Raw genomic sequence first — 23,049 nt, 5'->3', positions numbered from 1 at the left:
CTGTGCAGAGGGTTCTTTCAGGTCATCAGGGATATTTACTTATGAAAAATCCCACAGAAGTCTGTTCTTTCTCTATTTCATCTGTCAGTACATTTTAGAATGACCGGTGATCTGTTGTCTTCCATCCCTGCTGGGTGGAAAACTCCATGGGGACAGGGCTCAGGTCTGTTTTGTGTACCACGTACGCCCCAGAGCCTAGGTGCATTAAACATTTTTTGTTTTTATTCTGATATTTGGACATCTAGGGACATTACTGACCCTAGAAAGACTGCTCATCCCAGGATCAGCTGATTGCTAGAGACAGGAAACGACTCGCCTCTCAGTGTACCCTTCATAAGCAAAGCGCCCAGCAGAAGCCGATTCCCCCAACCACCTCCTTTCCTGGGCACTTACAAGGTTCATATACTTGCTCTAGGCTAATACTGCCCTGCCCTAATCACCCCAGGGCCAGGTACCAGACAACTCAGGACAGCCTGTACGTGACAGAGACCAGTGAAATTACTCAAAGCAACCAATCCTGAGCCTGTTTGCCCTGCCTTTCCTGTGGAAACCACAATAAAGGCTCTTGCCCACTTCTTCCCCTTGCACCTCCTGCCTCCCGACTGACTCTGGTGCTTCCCCACGTGGTCCTGCATGGCATGCCTCCTACCCTTGGGAACTGTGGGTTAACAAACTAACTTTTCAATGGCAATCGTCTCCTTATCTGTTGGCCTCACCATCCCTGAATAATAACAAAACCTACATTTTGAAACAGTGGCATGGTGCCTGGCATAGCGTAGGTGCTCAATAACTAAGTGGATAGCTCTTCCAGCCCTTCCTCCAAACTTAAAAGTCCCCCCAGATTCCCTGCCTATTGTTTCTTCGGGCTTCTTCCTTCCTTACAAGATAATGTCAACACCAGGCCACCCACCTTGGCCAAAATTCAGGTGGTCCCTCTCCACCCAGGGAGTACTGTTTTTCCTCCCCTGGCAGGATTTGCGTGGCCCAAGAAGGCAAGGCTGATGGTGTTGCTGAGGGGAGATGGCGTTGGGACACTGAAAGGGCTTTTCCTGGCCGCCTGTCATTGTGAGACATTCCAGCTAGCAAGGAGAACAAAGACAACAGCCAGGGAACCTCGCCTTTTACGGTTCTGTCCTGGCAGCACTTCAGGAACAGCCCAGCATGTAGGTGGGGGGCCAGGCAGGCTTTGTTACCCACTTATGTGCTCCTAGGCCACCGGTTCTCCAGCTAGAGAAACACTCATCACTGCAAGAGGTGCAGGGATCTGAAAGTGAGAATGCAATTGCTGAGGGGGACACCATTCCTGGAAATTAGCTTTCCTCATGCCCATCCCCAATCATTTCCCATACACACCTGCGTGGGCATCAGAAAGAAAGGACTGAAGGAATTCCATACTTAAATAACACCAGTGACATTTTTTTTGATCCCTTGGGGATATTTGGAATCTTCTACAACATGATAGGTAATATTTATTGAGCAGTTCCTCCATGCCAGCACCATTCTGAGCACTTTGTTTGTGTGATAGCCAAGCCTTACAATAACCCTGCCAAGGGGTATCGCCAGCTCCATTTTCAGATAGAAACGTGGAGATTGGGTAAAGGGACTTGCCCAAGGTCACAAAGTCGGGGGGGTGGCAGGTTTAAACTCTCAATATGTAGCTTTCAAACAGCCAAATTCTAAGCATTCAAAAGCCTTATCTGGGTGGCCTCTCAGGGCCTCAGTTTCCCTCTTTACTTTGAAGCAGTCGCCCCAGATGCTGCCACTCGGGGGCTTTTTGTGCTCTATTATTTAGACTCAACAAATGACATTCCAAGCATCACAGATTTTCCTTTGTTGCTGAGAAAACTGCAGGGTGTCTGAAGCCCCTTCATAGGCTGTGACCTCGAACAAGTTGCTTAACTTCTCTGAGATACAGGAAAGGAAACAAAATAGTCCCCAAGCAGGTTTGACCCCCAAACCCCAAGTTCTTTCCAAGTATTCTCCACCTGTACCACTTCTTTCCTCACCAGTATTCCTTTGTCAAGGCACATATTTCTGGAATCTTATGGAATTACAGGACATGACACATAGAGGAATGGGAAAGGGATAGGCCTTAATGTTGCTGAACCTTATCTCTACTACTTCCTAGGAAATATTTAGCTTTCTCTGTGCCTCAATTCTCTCATCTGTAAAATGGGCACTGACAGTAGTCATTGTTCCACAGAGTTACGTGAGAACTGCCTGAGATGATGCATTTTGCATGAAGCTGGCCGACAGCAAGAACTCAATAAATGTCAGCCATTAATATGATCGTTGAACTTTATGATTTACTCTATTCTCTGCATGCCTCCTACATCTGGAATGATGATGTGAAGAGCAACAGATGTGAGGGCAGTCAGGATGGCGGGGACCACAGCGGCCATCTGGTAGTGAGCAGAAATTCAGCACCAAGAGGCAATGTCACAGCTAGTTGGAGACAGGCTATAAAAGGCAAGACTGGGTTAGCTGGACGACCCATTGGGCTACTCTCAGGTAGTCCCTCACAGTTGTCATTACTTTCCTCTATTTGCACAGCCAAGGTCTGTCCGTCCCTCAGTCCTCTGCTTGCCCGAGTCAACTGCCTGGACCTTCCTGAGCCCAGGCGTCCCTGCCTCGTCTCCACCCTGCACGCACACAGTTCAGGCATCCATGAAGCCTGCCACAGGCAAGAAGCCTATGTAGAAACGATTCTGTCTACAAACTTCTTTGGAGTGAGGAGGAACCATGAATTTCCATAGTCCTAAAATGCATTATTTTCCTACCTTTAAGCTTTTTAGAAATTAGAATAGAGTTCACGTTTGATGAGTGCACTTGACGTGATGTTTCTTATCACCCAAGAACTGTAAATAACTGAGAGGGGCATTTTAGAGGTGAGGGAATACACTCACTTATCCCTGCATTTTGTGCAGAAATTAAATACTATCCTGCTAGGGTTGGTAGTAGTAGTAATAACAACAACACCACAACTGTTATTATTATTGTTGTTCTTGGTGTTATTGTTATTATTAGCAGCCACTTTGTGTTGAGTTCTTAAAAAATGCCCAAGACTTTCCATGTAATATTTTTAATCCCTTATAAACAGAGCTCTGAAGAGTGGGTTCTGTTAATCTTGTTTGATCAATGAGGAAACTGTGGTTCACAGAGGTGAAGTGACTCACCCAAAACTGCACAGCTGTATAGCCAAAGGGTTTGGATATCCATAACTTCTCTCCAGAGAATGAGAGCCTAGCTCAGCTATCACCCGTCCCCGCAGGTCAGAACGGGTCCTCTCTGTCCCTGTGGCCAGTAAGTACTAAGGCGTTAGCTGGTCACCACTGCTACATGAGCACCCACTTGTCCATGACAGAGAACCACACACCAAAGGAGGGGTGGCTTTGGGGTCCCTCTTCTGAACTACTGGCTCACAGAAGGTCTATTTCCCTATCCCTCTCCTGGTCTCGCCAACCCAGGGTTCTTCTGACTGACAGAGTACAGTGGATACGTTGTGGCTCTGTAGTCAGGCTGCCTGGGTGCAAATCTGCGCTGTCTCATTCTGACTAGCCCACGTGACCTCTTGAAAATTATGTCACCTCTCAGTTATCTGCAAAAGGGGGATAATGGAAACAAAACCACCCTGCAGGGCTGTTCTAAGAATTCTTTGGGGAGGATGGGCACAGAAGTCAACTATCATTATTCTGAACTCGCCCAACAGGATGCCAGGCCTGATTCCTGGCCCCAGCGCCCTCCCCCACCAGCCAGCCATGAGCCTCCCAGGCTGCTTCAGCTCAAGAGCTTCTGCAGTCCCACTAGGGGCTCAGTGCAAGGCAAGGAGAAAGAGCATGGGCGCCATCAGGACGTCACCAGACTAAATTCCACCAGCCTAAGGCCTTCTGACTGAAAAGAGCGTGCCTTTGGAGGAAACCCAGAATAGCAAGAGCGGCCAGACGCTGCTGGAACTGTGTGCCAGGCCCTGGGCTGTGCACGAGACATACCTGACTGCACCGAACCCTTTCCATAAACGATCACATAGGTACTTTCACTATGCCCGTTGGACAGAAGAACAAGCGGAGATTCAGAAAGCCTGCAAAGTGATCTGCTTCAGGTCACACAGCGACTTAACAATCAAGCTGGAATTCCAACCCAGGTCTGTGGGAATCTACAGGCCCATTTCTACACATCCTGCTCCAAAATAAAAACACCTATGAAGTTCCTATCACGCACCAGGAGCTCCTGCTGGTGTGTTAGCGTATTCAATGTCCCAAATGCGTGCACTTGATGTAGTGTTTCTCTCCTCATCACCAAAGAGCTGTTAACAAGAGGAAGGGGCATGTTAGATTTGAGGGAATTCACTCACTTATTCCTCAAAAATTAGTATACGTCATACCCTTCAAAGAAAAAAAATATATATATATATACATATAATTTTATAGATGAGTAAACTGAGGCTCAGAAGGTGAAGGGACACGCCCAAGGGCAGCAGGGGAGCAGCTCTGGAATCCAGGTCTGCTAGGCTCCAGGCACCAGCCCTTAGGCATTTTCCGTGTCATTACCCTGGGGCTCCTCCCAGGCTCCAGAGCGGAAGCAGGTGCCGGGCATGCCCTCTCCAGCTCTGAGCCAAAACAAGAAGTAGAGAACCAGCCTCCAAGTAAGTCTACTGCCCTGCGGGCCTTTCCACTGGCTAAGAGCCCTCTGGGTCTCTTTATAGCCTTGGCTGACAGCGTCCTCTTAGTTCTCGGCCCTCAGCTTCTGACCCACCGAGGGTCAGAACTGAGGCTCCCAAGTGGTGGCAAATGTTAGTCACGCAGCATCACCAGAGACTCAGGGGAGAATCTTCTTGTGCGAGATGATGTCACACCCTCAGGGCCCCATGGCCTTTCCTGAACTGGGCTCTGGTCTCTCTCTTCAGGGGCGAGACCTGCCACACTTGGTTCCTAGACAGGTCAGGTGATAAAAGATCAAAAGACAAGCCGAGGCTGCTGGCTTACCGACAGGCTATTGTCTGCCCTGTCCCCAGAGCCACTCTCCAGCCTCGGAGGCCTGCGAGCAGTCCCTCTCCACCCGACCACCTTCTCTTTCACAACTGATTTAAAAAAAACCCTCCTCCTCCTCCTCTTAATTGCATGCTGTGTGTTCAGATTTCCTGAAGTTCATGAACTGCTGTGAAATTTAAGACAAGCCTGCATTCCTGCTGCATTGCTACTTTTTAATTCTAAATTCCACCCACCCTTCCTAGGGAAAAAAGGAAAAAAAAAAAAAAAAAGCCAAGCTGAGTCAAAGAAAATTTATGCCAGTCGAAAGGAGAAGGCCAGCCCCAAATAATTCTACTAATAAAAGGGCAGCGAGAGACAGGGTAAAAATAATAACGCGATATCCTCATAAAGTTCGTTTATTTGTGATTCCCAAGGCACTTGGGGAACGTTAGCTCATCAGGGCAGGGTCCCAGATTCAGCATCTGCTCCCAGTGGCCGCCTCCATCACTCCGGGTGCTCCATAAACGCTGGATCCTAGCGGTCTAGGGCCTTCAACGTGGGTTGGTGGGAAGCGTGAACCAGAGGAATTTTATAGCAGGAGAAAGAGGCGCCAAAAAGCCTAAAGACTTCCCCATGGTCACCTGATGAGTCAGGCTGAACCCCAAACAGAGCCCAGGCACGCACTCCAGACTTTGGAGAGGAACCCACTGGGCGGTGGCCACAGGCCATTAAGAGATGCTTTGTAATAACAAAGACCACGTCCTGGAGCGGTTCATGGGGCCTCCACAGTCCTGTGAAAGAGGAAGAGCACCCCTCCCAGGCCACTGGAGTGAAAGGAAAGCGAAGAGATTGGATAGGACTTCACCGCACCAGTCAGAGATCATAAATTCAGAGAAGAACTTTCCTAAGGCAAGCCTTTCCTAAGGCCCTACTGTGTGCGTGGCCCCGGAGGTGGGGAGACAAAGGAGACAGGCGCCCTGCTCAGGGAGCCCACCGTCCCCTGGTGGCAGCACTGCTGGGTGAACAGCAGGCTCTGAACAAGGAAGAATGGGGCGCGTGCTATGGCAGGCGCAGAGCGGGCCTGCTCTCTCAGGGCCATCCTCGTCTGAGTCACCAGCGACACTCATCTGACCTCTGCCGCGGTCTGTCAACTGCTTTCTTGAGGCCACCACACAAGAGCCAGACGGTGAAAAATATACAGTGTCACTCCCCCGTGTCAATGTCCTCCATGGCTTCTCCCAGCACTTGTACCACAGTCTGGCTCCTGTCTCTCTCGCAGACCTCTGTTCCCACTATTCCCTTTCTACTTCGTCATTCCCCCAACCCTGTCTTGGGACCTTCACAAGAGCTTTTCTTTGCTCCAGGAAAACTCTTGCCTCAACCCTACCCACAGTCAGCATCCTCTAATCATTCAGATCTTGGCCCACCTGTCCCCTCCTCGGAAAGGCCTTCACTTAGCTTCTTATATAAAGTAGACTGTGCAGCTCCCTCTCCATCATGTGATCCTGTCTTATTTCCTTCATGGCAGTTGTCCCTATCTGATCTGCTTACTCTCCCTTATGTATTTGTTCACTTACGTATAGCCAGTCTTCCCGTATTAGTTAGCTATTGCTGTATAACAAACCACCCTGAAACTCAGTGGCTTAAAATAGCAATGATTGATTGTGGTTCATGAGTCTATAGGTCAACTGGATGATTCATCTGGTCTCGGCTGGGCTCACTCATGTGTCTACAGGGATTAGTCAGGTGGCTCTGCTGATCTCAGCTAGGTACTCTCACGTCTTTGGGAGTTGACTGGCTGTGATCTGGTCTAGGATGGTCCTTGTTGGAGCAACTAGGGTCTCCTGTACATGGCCTCTTATCTACCAGAAGGCTAGTGTGGGCTTGTTTTAGTATGATTAGCAGAGTTCTGTGTGTGTGTGTGTGTGTGTGTGTGTGTGTCTGTGTGTGTGTGTCTGTGTGTGTGTGTCTGTGTGTGTGAGAGAGAGAGAGAGACAGAGTCAGAGACAGAGACAGAGACAAGAAAAAGAGAGCAGGAGTTCACAAGGCATCTGAAGGTTTAGGCTTCAAACTGGCAGGCTGTCATTTCTGCCACATTTTGCTAGCCAAAGGAAGTCTCAAGACTAGACCAGATTCAAGAGGAGGTGAGCCAGAATTCTACATTTTTATGGGAGAATCTGCAGCACTACATTGCAGAGCATGTGGATAAATGGATCCTGAAAAACTGGGGACATTTTTGCAGTCAGTCTAGCACATTCTTCATGTAACTTCCACGAGAGGAAGGACCTCAGTGAGCACTTGCCACGCACCATACACAGCTTTAACCATTCACATAGTATACATAATTCACGATCTGTGTTTGGTGTGTGTGTCAATTTTTTAAAAGTGGCGCAAACCCCTTTGTAACACTGGATTCTGGGACAAGGTTGTGATCTGGGTTAGACAAGTTACAACAGGCGTCTACCGTATGGAGCTGTTCTGTGCTGGGAGACGTATTTGCCCCCTGAGATATCAAAATCCACGTAATAACAGGTCATGTTATAACGAGGTTTTGCTGCACATGCTTGCTCTCAATTTAGACAGCAGGCCCTGCCAGGTCTTCCTCCAGCTGCTGGCTTCAGACCCCTCTTTCCAGAAGGATAAGAACTACCTGTCAAAATGCAAAGCTCTAACAATGAAATATACAGCGCATGCTGTGGGAAAGCCCTCGGTTTACTTCCACGGGCTGCAGCTGGCGTGCACGGCTGAAATGATTCATTCCTCCACCCAGCAAAACAAGTCCGTTTACAGGGCCTCCTAAACAGAACACATCCTCAGCCTTTCACATGCTCTGCGTTCGGCTGGTGATTTAACCTCCTTTGCGCTGAAGAGCAGCAGACTCGGGGCTGGAAAAGGCGGCTCCTTCCTGCATCGCTCTCTGCTCCAAGGCAATGTACTGTTACATTTCTAGGAAATCAGAATGTCTTTTGAATCCTGCTTCAAGTATCTACACATTCCATGCTAAGCTGCAATGCTTAATTTAATATCTCCACAGCAGTGGTAAGAGTTTCAGACAATAGAGCGCGCAGCCTCAGGGACACAGGAGGAGAACTCAAAAAATGAAATAATAGTTTGGGGATGACTGCACATTTGAGATGAGGCAAAAAAGACCAAAAAGCAAGCACAGTTTTGGCCACAGTTGTCAAAAGTGAATGTAAACGCCGCTTGAGAGCAACATCAAGGACATCTTTTCTCTTGGGAAGCATGAACTTTACAGGGTTCCATTTTGGGAGGGGGTAGAGGTTAAAGGCTAAAGGCTATCCCTTGGCTGAAAACCTGAGGGCAAGAAACCTATTTCAGCCATCGAAAGAGCCACGGCTTTTCAACGTCAGGGGAATCTGAGGATGGAAACCGAGAGAGGCCGAATTCACTTCCTTTGGAAATCACTATCTGGATCAGGCGTCCTCAGATTGTTACCTACTCCCACGAGAGCCTTGAAATCATTTCTCCAAATCAAAGGCGCTCATTGCTTTCTTAAGGGTGCTGGCTAGAGTGGAACCCAAGAGCATGGCAAGTGCGATGTTCTCATTCCTCTGGGCCTGAATGATGCTGGAGTTTTGGAATGTAAACCTGTAGATTGACTACATACACATTCTGACCCCTGAGATGCCTGTCTTCCTCAAACCCACACAGGCGTGTTATTTGTCCATTAATTCACTAAATATACATTGAATACCCCTAGTATGAGCCGTGGACTGTTCTAAGAACAGCGAGCTTACATGCTTGCCTGCATGACGCTTATAAACAAATTCAATAATGGAATACTAAATACTAAAAATAAATAGTATTTAGATAATGATAAGTGCCAGATACACCACGGACGGGGGTGGGGTTTGTTTTTAAATATGGTGGTTAGATGAGCCCTCACTGAGTAGGTGACATTTCAACAAGAGTTTGAATGTGGTGAGTAAGTCCTGTGGTTATCTGGGGGAAGTGAATTATAGGCAGAGAGAACAGGCAGTGCAAAGACCCTGTAGCAGTAAGTGCCTAGCTTGTTTGAGGAGCCTCCAGGAGGCCAGTGGTGGAGGAGAGGGATGGGAGTGGGATAAAGGGGACACACTGTATTGGGACCCGTGTGACACCGATTTTAAGGATGTGTTCCTCTAAGGCAGTGCTCAGTGATTTCCATCAGCCCTCCAAGGAGTCAATTTTAGGATGAGCAATTCAGAAGGGAAACAGAGGTACTGTCAATCTTTTCCTTTTCAAATACTTAAGCCCTGGTGCTCCTACTGCCACTTCCTTTAAAGAGGAAAGTAAGTGAGAAAGAAAACAGCATGTCTAAAAATAGGCATGCAGTAATATTATTTAGTCCAGCCATGGGGAGAAAAGGTGAAATGTCCAGGGTCATTCATCAAGGTGAGTTTATAGACTGTAACTTCTTTCAGACAGTAATTACACTGATGGCTGATAAACCCAGGGAACTTACCCAGAGGTAGGGACTTTAGATGTGTAAGGAGAAGTCTACATGGGCAGGAAAGCGTGGCCAGCACTGTTTCTAAGTGGGAGTCAAGGTGAGAGTGAACACAACAGGGTTCCTGACCAGTGGTCCTTTCAGCCCCACTTCATGGGTGGGCTTCAGAAGGTACCTGTGAACCTCCTAAAATGATATACAACATCTCATAGGCGCTGTGTGCTTTTTCCTGGAAAAGGGTCCAGAGCCTCTCAGAAATTTTCATGACCTCCTCCAAGACAAAGAACCATTGACTTCCCATAATCTAATTGGTCTGAGCACTGTCAAGTCCTCCAATTGTACACAGGCTCTCATTTACTTCCTGGACTCCACACATGCTGTTCCCTCTGTTTAGAACACTCTTCCCTGTTTTTCACACAGCTAACGCTCACATGTCATTCAGGTCTCAGTAAAACGACATCTCCTATAGGAGGCGATTCCTGGTGGGTAGACTAGGCTATGAACACCTATAGCATCCTGCGTGTTTCCTATCTCATCCCATCAGAGTTTATTGTGAGTTCCAGCTTCATAGACGCTTTCCCCGCTAGGATGTAAGCCCTGGGAGGGCAGGAACTGGGGCTCTCTCCCTTGCCACAGGGCCCCGGATCTAGTAGGTACCCAATAGGTACTTCCAGATGGATGGACAGATGGGTGTACTGATCAATTACTCTTAGCAGAGAGGTAAGTTGTTTGGGACAACAACCTGCTCTACTCCCCAACCGGTGGCCAGGAGCCATGAAATGGGCTATTGCAACCTACAACTTCTGATTCTCATGGATTGAGTAGTTACGCCCAGAAGCTGGCTATCAAACTTTTGTGGGAGAATCTTCTTTCTAAAAATTTTTTGCTCTACCTCAAGGACTGGATTTTGCACAGTGGATTGACTCCCACTTTGAATGAGCTTTTAAGCAAGCCCAAACTACCTTCTGCCTCTGTACCACTTCACACTTCACAGACTTCTTCAGGGCTTCCTGCTGAGCCTTCCCTTGCATGAAGGAGTAAATGTTGAGCCTGACCTTGAGAGCCTTTGTCAAAACAGACAGGATGACATAGGTAGCCCGAGTTCAAATTTAGACTTTATTATAAACCAGCTGAGGGACCTTGGTGAGCCATCTAGTGTCTCTGAGCCTCAGTTTCCCTGCACGTGATCAACTCGTGGTGGTTAAGAGTATGGGACTTCAAAGGCAAAGCTCTGAGTTTGAATGATGACTCAACATTTGCCAACTGTGTGGCAACATGAGGGTTACTTAAACTATGTGGGCTTCAGTTTTCTCATCTGACGAAATGAGGCTAAAAGAGGTTTACTGCAAAAATATCGACTGCTTAGCACAGAGACTGAACTTGGTAAGTACTAATTATTGTGCTAGTATTGAAATTATATTATCTTCATAGTTACTGATATGCTACGTAGACCAGAATAATAAGACAGCTATTCCTACAGCTAAATCAAGGAGAGAGGACTTGGGTTGTTTCCTCAACACTACCCAGAGTCCAAAGCAAACTGTCAGATTCTTACCCCCCAAAAGATGGCCTGTAGTCTCTTTGCATTAGCGAGTAAGAATCTAGAAAAATCACATGTGAAGTCAGGCATCTGTTAGCTATTGGCTACTTTCCAATGCAAAAGCACTCATTCCATTCACCCATTCATTCAGGAAAGAAAGCAAGGGTGCACTGGGCGATTATTAGCTTCCCTAATAATTTACTGAGTACAATTCTATGTCAGCAACTATGCTCAGAGCAACGGTGGCACCAGACAGTAGGGGCTAGTGGAAGCTGGGGGACCTGCTCAGCACAGGTGATGGAACCAGCCAAGTATATGACGGAAAAGTCCCAGCTCTTCTAAGGAATCCAAGGGTTCACTGCGTCGCTCCTGCCATTGTGGCCTTCAAAGGGCAGCAGGGGCCTAGGAGGAGTCCTTGCCAGCAAGTCCAACTACACCCCGACCGCCTTGCTCCCCTTGCTCCCCATCCTAACAGTCCAAATTCTCAAGATTTCCTGGGCTGGAATCTTGACCCCTCCACATATTAGTTACATGACTCTGAGTAAGTCACTCAACCTCCCAAGTCTTAGTTTTCTTATGTATAAAAGAGTAATAAGCAACATCCGAGTCTGACTGCAAGGAACAAAGGCGATAAGGCAGGCAAAGTGCTTCCTTAATAGTGCTTGGCACAGGGAAAGCGCTCAGTAGACAGCTATTATTATTATTATTATTAGCAGTAATAACAGTGTACTCTCAGAGACCCTACAGTGTAGCCTACTGGTTAAGAGCTCACTCTGGAGCCAGATGACCTGGGTTTCGGGATGGGGCCTGCCACTTCCTAGTTGTACACCACCTGGGGTAGGGTGCTTCATCTCTTGCAGACTCAGCTTCCCCATCTGCAAAATGGGATCAAGAATAGCACCCAAGGGCTTCCCTGGTGGCTCCGTGGTTGAGAGTCCGCCTGCCGATGCAGGGGACACGGGTTTGTGCCCCGGTCTGGGAAGATCCTACATGCCGCGGAGCGGCTGGGCCCGTGAGCCATGGCCGCTGAGCCTGCGCGTCTGGAGCCTGTGCTCCGCAACGGGAGAGGCCACAACAGTGAGAGGCCCGCGTACCGCAAAAAAAAAAAAAAAAAAAAAAAAAGAATAGCACCCACTTCCTGGAACTTTGATGAGGACTCAATGAATCAACAGGCATGAAGCCCTCAGAGTCATGCCTGCTTTATATCAATGTGCACTAAAGATGGCTGCTGTTACTGTTCACTATTCATGCCAGGTGTTCGGGGCTCAATTCCTGACTCTGCCCCTATCTTGCTGAGACTCAGAGGAAAGGCCATTCCCCTCAGTTAGACGAGGTTTTAAAACCACATGCTTTCTTACCTTCTCACTCACTTTATTATAATGCGGAGACCCTGAGGCATGGGGTGGACTTTGTAGAGGCTAAAAACTCTCTCACTTGATATGTCCTGTGGGCTATTTACAACTTTCCTCTTTACTGCCGCGCCATCCTGCTCTGGTGAGTGGAAGCAGCCACGGTCCACATCTTCCTGCTAAGGCCATCTTTTTACACAAGACCCCCCCAGATGGGGTGGGGATAGAAGGATGTGTGTGGGAAGGATAACATAAGACAGACAGCAGCAATTCCTCACTGAGTTGGGAAGATTGACAGGGGAACCCCACCAGCAAATTGGAATCACACATGTAGCACTCGGGCATTCCTGTCCAAAGAGGGAGGTGTCCAAACGAATGGCTTGTCTCAAGCTGAGCAGAGGCCCTGATTTTATCACGGAGTCAATGGACAACAAGAACCAGACTTGCCTGCAAATGCCCGGGGAGTTACAAATCCAAATACGGTCTTGTCTTTGCTGTTTCAGGAGCCTGATGTATGTCTGTCCATTTGGTGGGGAGGAGCTCAGGCAGAAACCGGGTTCTTTCGAGCTGGCTTCTGCCGCCACTGTGGTCCCTGAGATTCGGTTCTTTGAGTCCCTCTGTTTACCGTAAAACTCAAGTGGTACCATCTATTAAGTCCAGATTCCCCAGCTTGTTCTGAGATAAATAGCACCCAGAATGGTCTCCATAGCTGACTGTGCTGTCAACTGGGCAGCTCTCAGCAGGGTGGGTTAACAGCCTTAGGACTAAATTTCTAAAAGGTGCCTCCTTCCAGTTTCTCATTTCTCCTGTGTCAGGGCTCAGGGTTTTTACACTGTTAACTGTCCTTGGGCATCAATGGCCCGCTAAATGGCTAGGCTGACCATCACTGACCTGGGGCTCCATTCAGCCGGATGTTCCTCCAATAACCAGCTCGACAGTCACGACCTCAGGTAGCTGCCGAGCCCACAATAATGCAACTCAGAGTTATTAGGATATGAAGAAAATTCCCTACATACCCCCTTCCTCTTTCTGCAACTGCTATGGTTCTAGGTTGTTAAAAATGTGATCTTTGTCACAGGGTGCTGCTGAGAAATGATAAGCAAGAGTTCTACTTGAATTTGCTTGTCAGAGAGAGCTCTCTGGGGGACTTCTCCCTGGAAGAGAATAAAACTCCAAACTGTATAAGGATGTTTAATTGTTACTCCCAGTCATATAGGCCAACGGTATGGCTACTGAGGGATGTCTGTGGGTTTGAGGCTTGTTGACCCCAGTCCTTCCTTTGTGGCCACGTGAATCACCTTCTTGATCATTAAGAACACAAAGTGACCTAGAAAAGTCTGCAGGTTTCATGGAAATGAAAGACCCACAAACAAACACAGCTGGTTTCAGCTTTGATGCCGATAAGCTATGCGAGGCAGAGCAGAACCGCAGAACGAAAATCAAAAACCAGCCTGAAAACAAGAAAAGAAAACCTTTTTCCTCTCAGCCTGTAGATGTGGGAGGGAGGCTAGAGGGAGCTTTGCAAAGGGCAGTGTTTGAGAGCAGGGCTTCCAGGAAGGGAGTCTGGGAGCCCCGAGCTGTGTCCTGGGTCACATAGAGGCCCTGGCTGCAGGCCTGCTGTCCAGAGCAGTGGCACACCCAAATGGACCCCAGGCCGGAGGAGGAACAGTAATTACGGGGGGGTAGGGGAAGGACCAGGATGAAACCAAGTGCGAGGTTGATATTTCCCAAAAGAGAGTGGGTTGGGTGGATGGGACCATATTCCGAAAGAGAATAACCTGCTTGTAGGAGGGTAAAGCAGATGTCCACAAGCCCTCTTCAGACGCAAGAGGAGGACCCTGGCACTTAACTGCCCAAAGAAGCCCTGGGAAGACATGTGGAGCGGACCTCGGGCTGTGGGTCTTTTTTTGCATTTCCAAGGTTAATTCCAAACCCTCCTTGCCCAGCACAAAGGTGGATTCTGGTCATGATGCCTAGAGATATGCTATTCATAGATCCCATGCTACTTGGGGAAAAGATTTTATGATGAAAGTGTAACTTTATATTACTGCATTTGACCATCGCAGCAAAAAACACAACTATTACTAAAAACATCTTACTGGGAGATTTCCCCACTCTGCATTTACAAACACAGAAACACAGTCTGAGTTGGTGACCTAGCTGGTGACCCATTTAGCCATAATTAATTTAAAGAAAACTGCATTTAAAACAACTGTAGTCTCTAATTGTCCTTAAAAAAAGAGTGCATATTTTTTAGCCAAATTTTCAAACTCTTTTTAAATCTCTTACTGCTCTAACCTTTTCCACATTTTGTGACATAACACGAAATTCCTTAATCCCCCCGGCTTGCACTATAGGAAAAAGAGATACAAACTCTTTGAAAGGAGTATTTTTATCCTTTTATTCCTTTTTCTGCGGGAAACTTAATTTTATTTATGAAAAATTCTATCGTGGGGCTTCCCTGGTGGCGCAGTGGTTGAGAGTCTGCCTGCCGATGCAGGGGACACGGGTTCGTGCCCCGGTCCGGGAAGATCCCACATGCCGCGGAGCGGCTGCGCCCGTGAGCCATGGCCACTGAGCCTGCGCGTCTGGAGCCTATGCTCCGCAACGGGAGAGGCCACGACAGTGAGAGGCCCGCGTACCGCAAAAAAAAAAAAAAAAAAAAAAAAAAAATTCTATTGTGAAATAGTTCAAACATGCAGAATAAAATTGAAAATCATGTTTTAAGCACTTAATACCCACTTTTATTTATATCTGGTGGAATAAATAAACCTTAACATTTTGCCATACTCCCTTCAAATCTTTTTTTCTAGGAACAAAAAATACAGATATAATTTAAATCCCCCATTCTTGATTTTCTTCCCCTCCCTTCCCTAATTCCAAGGTAAACACTAAACTGAAGTTGGTGAGTATTATTTCTATGCACGTTTGTTGTGCTTTTAATACTGTTGTGCTCTATGTATTCATTAACAAATGTAGTATAAATCTGCAAGTTAAAAATTTTTAAACAAATATTTTCATACTGCATTTATCACTATTAAACTTGCTTCTTTCATCTAATATGATGTTTTTGCAATTTACCCATTTTAATGTAGTTGGCTCAAGTGCATTTTAATGCTGTGATGTATCCTTTTGCATAAATATACCAGAACTTCTATTGATAAATATTTGTATTGCATCCAATTTTTTGCTATTACAAAGCTTCAGTGATGCTAATTACACCTGTCCTCATGTACATAGAGTCAAGCATTTCCCTAGGGTATATACCTAGAGGTCGAATTGCTATGTTGAATTGTTAGTGACTGTCTAACTTAAACTTGACTAGATGTTGCTGAGTTGCACTCCAAAGTGGTTATAAAATCCGTACCAGCAGAGTCAGGGCAATCCACTTTTGCTGTAAAGTATTATTTTCCTTGTCTGCTAGGCTGGCAATAATATTATTCAGTGGTTTCTATGTGCCGGGCCTTGTGCTATGCTTTTCAAACATATTATCCCATGTAATCCTAACAACGACCTTGTAAAACAGGTTTTATCAATCCCATTTCACAGACAGGAATCAGAGGCCTGGACAAGCCACTTACACATGGTCAAGCTAACAGTGAGTAGTGTGTTGGTCATAGCAACCAGCTGTGTCTGGCTCCAGAGCTCTTAAAAAGTTAAGTACCACTGCCTTCAAAACTGCAAAACCATCCCTTTTCATTGACCAGACCCATGATTTTAAACCACAGAGACAATAAAGTTAGCCAAGTGACTAAAAAATTGCTATGCAACTCTAGGCTGAACCCAGTCTCCTGACTCCTTACTCCCAATTTGAGGCTGGTGCAAATGTCAAGGTTGCTTCCTTAACAGTTTTCCCCAAGGGACCACAGAAGGCTCCAAGCTGGATGGCATCAAGGGCAAGCATCTCTGCTTCCCAAGCCTAGCTGTAATGGTGTTCACAGACCCCAGCCCCTCCTTCCAGGAACAGTCCTCCAGCCACGGCCTCCCCACCATCAATCAGGGTGCCGTGGAACGCATCAGTCACGCAAACCATTTGGAGCATTTTTCCAAGAAAGGGAACAGCATCATAAAGTCTCAGCAACTGAATCAGAACAAATGGATCTTAAAGACAACTTTCAAATTAGGCCCCAGTAGGTGGACGAAATGTTAAAAAGACACATGAACCTCAGAAGTGAAAGCAGAGAGCGAGAGGGAAATCCCCTCGGCCTGATGACTCAATTCCAGAAAAACCCTTTCACCTGGTCCCCATCCATCAGCACCAGAGTCAGAAGATGCGAAATGTTGGCTCTCACTCTTAGCACCTCTGCATTAATGTTACCCACACTCTGAGTGTGGTCAAAGGAAACTGATTCTGGGACAGAGACCAGGAAATCCTGACTTGGGAAGAGTGTACCTCGAAAAAGTGGCTCCTCCTTCCCAAGTGAGATCCAGAGATGCTGATCTCCCGATGAGATCGCTGTGGGCAGGAACTGTGCTCTAACGCTTTGGTTTTGTTCACAGAAAGGTTCTGTTGGGTAATGAGGGTCCCTTGGGTTGCTTCAAGTTCATTGTTTCAGTACGGCCCGCTGGCCACCTAGCCCTTCCAGAGTGGTGGACAGGCCGATTGAACCCAGTGCTTGTGCCATAACCATGGCTTGGGGTATTGTGGAAGATTCTGAGGATAACCAGATCCCAATACAGAGGCAGAGCAGGGCAAGAGTTAAGCACAGGCTTTGTGGTCAGCTGGACCTGGGTCTGAATTCACTTACTAGCTGTGTGACTTGAGCAAGCAACTTAACCTCTCTGAGACTCAGTTTCCTCAGCTTTAGAGAGGGAAGTGATATCACCAACCTCAGAAGGCTACTGGAATGATAAAAAAAATGAAGTGTTTAGAGCACACAGAGCAGTGCCTGGCACATGGTTAACCCTGCTTCTCTCAGTTGTGGTGGTTCTGTCTGAATTAGAAAAAACACCCCCTTCTTCAAGACACTTGATGGCCATCTGGCAGAAATAATCCTGCAAATCTACAATTACTGTGCGATGAATGGTGCCCCTGGAGTTGTGCAGTGGACAACCTGCACAACCATAAGCACTGGCCTTGCAAATGGTAAGTGCTCAATAAACTAATACTAATAAACTAATACTTCATCAGTAAGAAAAAAAATTACCATCACGTAAGAGATCTATGAGGAGTCTTTCAGCTGTCACTGCATCCTTGAAGGAAGTTGTAAATGAGTTCCCAGGACTCCAAAAAGCATACAGAACTCATGGTTGAGGGGTTTGGGAAGGGTGATGTGGGGAGGGCAATGCAAGGTTTTCAGGCAACAGTCCCAGCAGGAGACAGGCCAGCAGAGGATTGAGAATCCTCAGGTCAAGCCCAAGAGGCAAGCCTCATCAGTCACGGGCAAGTTGAAGGTCTGACAACCAGGAGGTCATCCAGAGCTCAGCCTACCTCCCAGGACTGCACCGAGGAGCATATAGGGGCAATAATACACACGAAAGAAAATGCCGTGAACTGCACGACTTGCCGAAGGATTACTACCTTTTGCTCACGCATCTCCAGTCCGTGAAATCCTTGTCCTCCCAACAGCTTTGGGAGGTCCTGCGTTTTCACCGTACCTTTAAAAAAAATCACTTTATTGGGGTTTGTTTGTTACTAATTATAAAATTAGGACAATTTTTTTTTAAAGACAATAATTTCACTCAAAAAATGGGCCACAGATACAAATGGGAAATTCTTAGGACAAAAAAATGGCTACTGAACAAATGAAAATAAGCTACATATGAGAGAAATAAAAATTAAAACAGTGAGTGAAAATTAAAACAATTTTCCACTCACCAGACTAGGAAAAAAAAAATTGACTGATGTTGTCCAAAGCTATTAAGATTATGGGGAAACGGGCACCCTCTCAACCTACTGGTGGGTGTATAAGGTGCTTTCAAACATTATGGAAACCAGTTTGGAAGACTTTATTAAAATTGAAAGAGAGCATCCTCTGACTCAGAAGTTATACTTCTAGGAGTTGATTCCACAGAAATAAAAGCACCAGAATACAGAGCAAAACGTAAAGATGTGTTTGCTGCACTCTTCTTGATACCACCAAAAAAACCAAACCAAAACAAAAAAACAACTGGAAACAACCTATTGCCCGTCAAAAGGGTATAACTGAATAAGTATGGTTTTCTTCCTATGGTCTGGAACAGTATGCTGCGTTAAACTTAGGAGGTAAGTCTATATATACAGATCTGAAGGAATGAAACTGATATGGTATCAAGTGAACCACAATGGCCCCAAAATGCAAATTGCAGGCCACAATTCCATAAAAATTACATATATATGTATGCATACATGCAAATAGGGATATGTTATAAACTCAGGGAAAAACTGGGAAGGACAAACACCAAACTGTCAACTGAGGTAGCATCTGGGCGTGTGATCCAACTGCCAAAAGGAGGGGTGCAAAACACTGACTTCCCACTTTATATCTCTATTTAAGAACTGTGGGTGATTTTCACTTGTGACTTCAGCAAATTTTTGTTCGCACAAGAATTTAAAAGCACATGCTCTATATTATTGAGCGGTTAGGAAATACTGAGAAGTAGTTTTTCATTTCCGTATCCGTCTCTTCTCTTACTTAGGACTGCATTATGCCATGTACGACCTCACAGTTCTACCCCGGTGGGACCCGGCACTGTGACAGGGAGGGGAGGTCTCTGGTGCAGAAAGTCTAGTGGAGAGTCCTCAGACCCGAACCTCAAAGTTGGTTCACATGAATCAATATCGCGTTTGCACCCTTTGTTTTCCAGATGCAGACACTGGGCCTGGAACATGCTGTTACTCATGCAGGCCGGGAACTATTTACAAAGAGGATGAAAACTCAAAACATAAGCATGTGTGGTTCTGATGGAAGAAGCAGCTGACTGAAGCCCAAACCAAACATCCACAACGAGGATAAACAAGCACAGGTTTGAGTGGGTGCTGGGGGGGGGGTCTCTCCTGCCAGGTTCACTGCCCTCCTTCTCTTTGCCAGACCCTCTGTCAAGCACCTGATCTCCGCTATCCTCATCCTTACCATGGCCTCCGAGGCAGGTTGGATGTATCCCATTTACTAACGAGGAAACTGAGGCGCAGAAAAAATAACCTGGTTGCATAAGGTCACACAGTGTATAAAGGACCGAGGCAGATTTTAAATCCAGTTGTGTCTGTCTAATGCCCTAACACACAGCTAAAGAAAACATGACTTCCCTGTCTCAAGGCTTTCTTGGAAGAAGCATTTGTGAAAAAGAGCAGTGCCCAAAAAGGTGCCAGCCAAAAGCGGGCTTTGTGAGGGACAGCTCTCCAATCACGCCAGGCTGTCCGCCAAGGAATAGCTGGTGAGGCTTCCTTGGGCTGTTCCAACGTGTGGGCAAGGCAGGAAGTTGGGATTCTAAGTGACCCAGCAAAACGGGAAGGGCGGCCAGGCCAGACGCAGGCTTCCTGGAGCTTATGGTAGCTCACTGATGAGTTCTGCTTACTCAAAGGCTGCCATCAGAGCCAGGAGAACAAAAGCCACTCGTGCTGACTCAGGAGCTTGGGCCACTGTGGGCATGTCCCTAAGCCCAGGCACAAGCTTTGCTCAATCCATTTTTGTCATCTGTTAAAAAGCACCTGATTGGTAAGCTTTTGTTTTGAAAATAAACACTCTCGGATTCCACACTCTCTAGGCCGATCTTTTCAGCCTTTATTGATGCTCCTATCTCTCCCCTCTGCCCTCTCCTTCTGAAGAGATATTTTTCTTTTATACTTTTGGCATTTGCCCGACAATCCTTTTCTCCATGCTGGTGGAGTCATAGGGGAAGGTAGAGAAAGATCTATTTTAGGAGGGGGTGTGGGGAGAGGATAGAAAGCGTGAGTGAGAAGGGGACTCCGCTTCTTTATTTGAAACCCATTTTCATCTCTCTCTGCCTTCTTGGGACCCCAGCTTCCTGTCTATAATGACAAAGTGTATATACATACACATTAATAGCGAGAATGAAAAATGACTAAACCACCTTGGATCAGATCACCGAAGAGATAGGAGCTAAATTATCAATAAGCCAAACCAACAGATGTAGACATCCAGGTAGTTAAATCTGAGCAATTCTGGACAGCCCCCACCCAGCTCTGCTGAAAGTATTTCCTTTCACCTGCCCACCAGTGGTAGCTGACATTCTACTATTAGACAGTCATTCTTTGGACTGATAACAGTGCTTGTTAAAATGCACATCAGAATAACAATCTCTCATATTTGCAAAGGATGAGGTGTTTGAAGACCTCTCATATTCTTGCAATAACCTAGTCAAATAAATTCTATGAGCCCCTACTGTATGCTAGGGGCTATCAAGCCCCTATATTAAGCCCCTAATTGATAACATGCTGGTATTGCAATGGCAAGTTAGAAAGACATGATACCTTGTGCTACAGGAGGACACGATAACGGGTTAACCATCTAGACCTGGGGCCACACTCCATGCCCTTGACTCCTGATGCTGGGCTCCTCTATCTGACTACCTGTCACACTAACGCTTGGGTGGTATGAGACACCACACCTTTGCAACCTTCCTCACCTTGGCGCAAATCAGTCCACTGGTTCATTTCCGTGTAATAGCCATCTAAGAACAGGGCTGGGCACGGGGAGATGGAAAGGAAGGGCCCCATGGTGGGGGGCGTGGGAGGGCCATCCATGGGATTCCACATGGTTGCTTAGGGTGCACAGAATATCCCAGGGATAGAAACCAGGGTGAGGATAGTATGGGAAGATCCAGAAACACACACCTCCTGCCCGTCACAATGCTCCTTGGCAAGTCTTTTGATCACTGGCTAACTTCCTCTCCCATTTCAGACAATGGTTTTTGTCCAAATTTCTCCTTATGCCTCCAAACATCTCTCATGCTCATCAGAGATCTCACCTGCTTTTAAGAGACAGTCAAGGTCATTCAACATGAGGCTCACAGATTATACTTTTCCTCACCTGGTGATATTCCCTGTCTGCTCACTGGGGATGTGGCAGGTGCTTTTACAAGCTAATGAACTCATCCTGCTACCTCTCCCATTTCCTCCGGGACCAAATATCTGAAATCTTCCTGCTTTTGTATCTTCCTACTCAGCTTCCTCTGGCTCCCTCCTCTTGGTCTACAAATAGGCCTGATTCTCTCCTATCTAAAAAAAAAATCTTTCCACACTACAACCTCCTCTCTCTCTCTCTTCAATGTCTGCGGCCTCCACCTCCTCATCTAGACATTGCTCAACTCTTCTTTTTTCACCATCTCAGTGATTTTGTGTCAGATGCCAACATTGAATCTTCAGTGCCAAAAGTCATGGTCTTGCCCAGGCTTCCTTATCCTCATCGTGTATCCTGTAATAGGAAACACTGTCCTTCCTCCTCTACCTGGAATTGTCCCCCTTCTCTGCTTCTGTGACACTACACTCAGATTCTGTCCCAGCCTTGCTGACGGCTCTTTTTCTCTCCTGCATTGTCATCCCTGAGTTCCACACTCATGTATCCAAATGACCACAGAAAGAAAAGGTGGCAAAAAGATGATGGAGAAGTGTTCAAGGAGACAGAAGAAGAACTCCAAAATGTCCAAAGTCACAGAAGCCAAGAAATGAGCAAGTTTTAGGAAGGAGACAGATGTTGACAAAATCAAATGACTCAGAGTAACACTGCTAGCTCTTTCTAAGACAAATCCAGGCCTGAAAACACAGTTGCAGGAATGAACTAGGCTTTTGTGGTTTGTGGTCTACAATAGAATCTTATTAAGAAAGGCCCTCCTAGTTACTCAAAGCGCCCAAATGAGAAGTGGAGGACTCTAGGTCAGGTAGTAGTAGAAAATTCGGCCTCTTCTCCAGTTCTTTGATTATATAATATCCTTTCCCAGACTTGAAAGAACTCCTAACATATGGTTATCACCACCACCAATATCATCATCTTCATCACCGTTATTACCACCAACATCAGTATTCTCACCACCAGCACCACCACTACCACCATCAGCACATTTATTACCATTCTCTCTACCACAGCCACTTTCATTATCATCATAATCATCAAATTTCATTGAACCATCTCCGAGTATGTACTTAGTATGTACCATGTTTTGTGCTGAGCACTTCATGTGTATTATCTCACTTAATGTTTATATCAGCTCTAAAAAGTCAGTTTATTATTTCAATGTTACAGATGATAAAACCAAACTCAGAAAAGTTCATTACCTCACTTATGATTACATAGTTAGTATGTCCTAGAATCAGAATTCAAGGGCTGATCTGCCTGAGAGACTTTGCTTCCCTATGGCAGGCTGCCTCTCTTGAAATGTGAAAGTAGACAAACCTGCCAATGACATATTCAACAAGCTAATACGGAAGAGGAAGTTCTTTCAAAAAATAAGCAAGAAATCTCGCCATAAATTGCAAACATGTTGATTCCAGAAAAGTTAACATTCCCAGTCTTGGTCACATTAAGACAAGCCTGTCTTTCAGCACACACATTTCCCAGCTTGTTAAACTGGGATGACTCTACATTTGTTCATGAAGAGTTTGGCATCTTCTGCTAAAAATCTACTGCAATGATCAGAAGATAAAAGACCTCTCTTTTCTTATTTGCTTAGAAGGACCCACCAGTTTAAAATGTTTTCTCTACTAATATACACACAAGAGTTTATTAATCCAAAATCAAGATATCTGTTTAAATGTAGACCAAAGGATTGAGGTCAAAAAGACATAGATATGACTTGCTTATCTTTAAC

Source organism: Lagenorhynchus albirostris, chromosome 10, assembly GCF_949774975.1.
Source record: "Lagenorhynchus albirostris chromosome 10, mLagAlb1.1, whole genome shotgun sequence".
Taxonomy (NCBI): domain Eukaryota; kingdom Metazoa; phylum Chordata; class Mammalia; order Artiodactyla; family Delphinidae; genus Lagenorhynchus; species Lagenorhynchus albirostris.
The sequence above is the reverse complement of the archived record's forward strand: the minus strand, read 5'-3'. Positions refer to the sequence as shown.